A 5,000-nucleotide genomic window follows, 5' to 3' on the forward strand; every position below is an offset into this window, starting at 1 on the left:
CAGGATTGGCTGTCGCCCAACAGCAACAGAGTAGGCTACATAATCTCAACGTGTCGCTTGACGCTCAAAACAAAACATAATTTCAATCATTAACACATGGATAGCTCACACATATTTGATGTGATGTTATGTTCACTTCACACTTGCCAGTGAATTGGCCAAAAATAGCCAATCTACAAGCTCACAAGCTTTGGCAATTTTTGGCGAAGAGATTTGTTGTAAGCGATTGGGTCCAATTACATACCAACTCAGGTCCAGTTTAGTAGTGTAAGTAAGTCTAGAAATGAGTGAATGGTAAAATACATAAGTGAGCCAGTGCACGTGTTTGCATTCAAATGCATGCTTGTGTACACAAAATGAATAATATGCTTATCTGTATTTATATCTATGTGCAGATTTGAGTATGTGTGTGTGTGTGTGTGTGTGTGTGTGTGTGTGTGTGTGTGTGTGTGTGTGTGTGTGTGTGTGTTTATGCGTGCGTGTGTGCGTGCATATACCTGCCAATGTACGAACTTGCATGCATGCGCGAGTGCATTGCCTTTAATCTGAACTCGCGCTTGTACAAAGTCGCTCTGGAATAAGAGCGCCCGGCCTGGCCCGGTGCCTATTGTTACTTGTTGTAAATTGCATGTGCATGTGTGCTACTTTTCATCCGCGTCCATGCTCGCGGCAATGTGCGTGCAAGCGTATCATCTGTTAGATAATAGTCCTAACATCACTCCGGTGACAATAGGCTGAGAACTGGTCCAGTTCCACACACACTAACATCATTAAATGCTAATCAACAACACAGCCAACATGACCCTAGCGGTTCACAGCCAGGAAATCACCACGTTTACCCCTCTATTCCGACACCCTCTGGTCCCCTATGGATGATGTCATGTATACCATGATCAGTCACACCGGAAATACTGGGGGACGTTAACCGCACTGGAAAACCCTCAGTGGCTGTTTAAACCCAGGGATTTCAATCACTGGGACCCCAATCCAGTGTTCATTTGACTCTGAGAGTGCACAACCAAACCATTTGTGAACTCTCAGAGTTACATATACCTGCAAGGCTGCATTTGGTTACATAGTGGCACTACATAACTTCAATTTTATGAATAACATTTTTAATCGTCCAATCTGTATGGTAGAGTATGCTAAATGGCACTATTGAGACATTTAGGTCAAAGGTCATGTCTCACCTAGACACAGGATCTGACATGAATTTTGACCTGATGGTCAAGTTGAAATTGATCCCCTGAGCAAGCAGTCGGGGTCTATCAGCTCAATGGTGAAACTTTCAGCACACAAATCCGGGGTAGCAGAGGAAAGTTACAGCTTTAACTATCAGTCATTTAACATGGTGACCCTCTGGAACCCCTTCAGAGACCATTGTGGGTCCCTGGACCCCACCTTGAGAACCACTGGTTTAACTAACCACTTGGCCACCCTGATGACCTTGTTGTGGGCATGTCATTATAGGCAAGGAATTTCAATTATTAAAAAAAATAGATCTACAAGCTCAGAGAGCGTTGTGTGAGCTTATGGATCAGACCAATACTAGGGGCTAAAGTGGTTTACTGACAGAGAGTGTAAACATTGACCTGTAAGGGTCCCAGAGTTAAATGAACATTAAGGATCATTAACAGTTTTGCACGTTTCATATTGATTTGAACACTAATAGAGGCCTTTCATGCTAATGTTTCCCCTTGCATGGCTGCAGCTATCGATCGTTTTCGTAGTGATTCAAGAATCAAGATCAAGAAGGTTTTTTATTTGTCACCAACTTATCGTCTCTGTCGGGTGGAAACCTCATACATCCAAAACTGTTTCTTTTCAGGATTCAAATTCAAAAATAGCAAAAGTAGCAGATCTGCTACTTTTGATACTTTTGTGTGACGCTGTAGTATGATCAAGTATTCATTTACGAAGTTAATATGGAGATATTATACGTAGCCTGCGAGTTAGTTCTGGCAGCATACACTCGAGAGGTTACATGCATTGCTCATTCTATATGGCTGTTTACAGCGTCATGCAAGATCCTTACGTCATACACAGACGTGGCAATCAGCTGTCCAATTGGGCGGGTATTTAAGTTCTCTTGAATCGGGCATTCCATCCGGTTGTGTCTTCTAGCTTGTTGTCATGCAGCGTTTTCTCCCACCACCACCCCAGCACCACCAGTGGGCTCTGCTATTGGTCTGTTCCCCATGGGGGGTTGTTATGTTATGGTATATCTATCTCCCTGCTCTTAATGGTTAATGATGGCCGTATGATTGTGCTGAGCAGGGAGAAAAAATATAGCAGAGCCTGAACGCCAAGATAAAATATTACTTCCACACTTGTATTCTCATTCTATTATATTGCTTAAATATATTCGGTCTATAATATTGGTTCAATCTATTCGTGAGTTATCTGACAGAAATTATGTTTCTGCCCGACAGCAACAATATAGAAATGTTGCAGGGACTTGTTCTGCAATAATTAAGCTATAACATTCTAAATGTAATAATATATTAAAGCAAGAGAAGATATACTGTAGATTCTTACAATTAATTGATAATCTTATCAATTAATGCAAAGCAATGTAACACATTGTGAGCTTGTTTGGGATTATTCACTATGTTTAAAATGTCTTGATATTTTTTTCCAACTTTTGACCTATGCCACACACCCAAAATAGGGATCAAATATTAATTCATTATTTTATAAATGATCAATATCCTATATATTTTTCTATAACTGATTGAATCAATTAGTTTGATTAACTATTGCACACCTACTGTATTATCCTGCATTGACCATTGATGGGTCCAGGTCTCCAGGGGTTTGTAGAAAAGGACCAGCAGCAGGAGATCACAGGAGAGCAGGAGGTGCAACAACAAGGAGGTGTTGACATAGTGCTGCAGGAGATAAACCTCTGAGAGGAACCACAGGCACACAAACCACTGGGCTCTGTGTGTGTGTGTGTGTGTGTGTGTGTGTGTGTGTGTGTGTGTGTGTGTGTGTGTGTGTGTGTGTGTGTGTGTGTGTGTGTGTGTGTGTGTGTGTGTGTGTGTGTGTGTGTGTGTGTGTGTGTGTGTGTGTGTGTGTGTGTCTCTGGACACTATCAGCACCCGTCCACTTAGGGTTGTCAGTAACTTGCTTTCAACAGAGTGCGCGCACTACACAAACTCTCTCTCTCTCTCTCTCACACACACACACACACACACAATCGCAGACTTTCTTTCACGTGTTCACACTCAATCCCCCCTTTCTCTCTCTCTCTCTTTGTCTCTCTCTCTCTCTCACACACACACACACACACACACACACACACACACACACACACACACACACACACACACACACACACACACACACACACACACACACACACACACACACACACAAACCTAGCTGACCCTCCCTCCGTAGTGTCCTGCAGTGAGAAACACCTCAATGTTAAATGGACTAATTTTAAAAAATGTAAAAAATAAATAAATAATAAGAATAAATATGCGATGCTTTAGAAAATGGTCGGAAATAATGTAAAGTATACATGATTTGAACATCCATGGTACATCATTATCAGACCAAAATTTACCCTTCAACTTCTTGTTTATGCCCAAAAATTACTGGCTATCCACAGGTTTGTATATTTGTAGCAATTGTAGAAATATTCTGCCTTAAATGTCATTACATTTTATTAAAAAGATTGCCCCCCCATTTATACAATAAATGTAAATATAAAATATAATAGATAAATATATATATAAACAGGTTCCCGGTGACCACTGACAGGGGTCAAACCTGTGACATTTCAGATACCAGTCTCTTTAATCACTCACATCACAGCTCCTACTGCAACACAAGCCACAACCAAATTAAACAGTTTAATGGTGTTACCCCTCAAACACACACACATACACACGCACGCCTGCCTGCCCGCACGCACACACAAAGCGAAATCACATTATGCACACACATTTATACACGCTTACAAATCCCACATGCAGACCCACACATGCAAAACCACACAGATACATCTTCATTTACACACACAAAACACCTGCACAAACACACAAACAAGCATGCATGCACACGCAGGCACACGCAGGCACACATGCACACGCAGGCACACATGCACACGCAGGCACACATGCACACAAAGAGGGCAGGTTACTGTACTACCGCAGGTCAAGGCTTGGTACTTCTACATGTCTGATGAAATGTCAATCAAATGGAAGAGCGAGATGGAGGGGGAGAGAGAAGGGGGGTGAAAGGAGAGAGGGAGGGGGAACGGAGGGAAGGAGGGAGAGAGAGAGAGAGGGTGGAGGGATGGAGGGAGGGATGGAGGGAGAGATGGAGGGAGGGAGAGGGTGGATGGATGCAGGGAAAGATGGAGGGAGGGAGGGATGGAATTGCCCAGCTGACCTCCAAGACAGGGAGCGAGAAGAGGGGTCATAGAAGGATGGAGAGAGATGAGAAAAGGAGGGAAAGGAGAAGGAAAGAGAGGAATGAGAGGATGAAAACGAAAGCAGAGAGAGATAGAGAGAGACAGAGAGAGAGAGAGTGAGGGGGGAAACTGAAGAATCAAGACAGACAAACAGACAGACTAAGGGGAGGGGGTGATAAATGTGGGAAGCCCGGGTATTAAGAAAGTATCGTAATGGTAGTATACACATGCTCACATGCGCATGCACGCACACATGCACATGCACACGCACACGCACACGCACACGCACACGCACGCACACACACACACACACACACACACACACACACACACACTTCCCTAGAGTAAACAGCAGGTCCTGGGAAAGTTAAGGGATGTGCAGCACAGCGATCATGACTCATGCGTGAGTTATCACCTACACACACACACACACACACACACACACACACACACACACACACACACACACACACACACACACACACACACACACACACACACACACACACACACACACACACACACACACACACACACACACACACACACACACACACACACGTTTTGTGCCTGA

The sequence above is a fragment of the Gymnoscopelus braueri genome (genome assembly GCF_963280865.1).
Source record: "Gymnoscopelus braueri genome assembly, chromosome: 6".
Lineage (NCBI taxonomy): Eukaryota > Metazoa > Chordata > Actinopteri > Myctophiformes > Myctophidae > Gymnoscopelus > Gymnoscopelus braueri.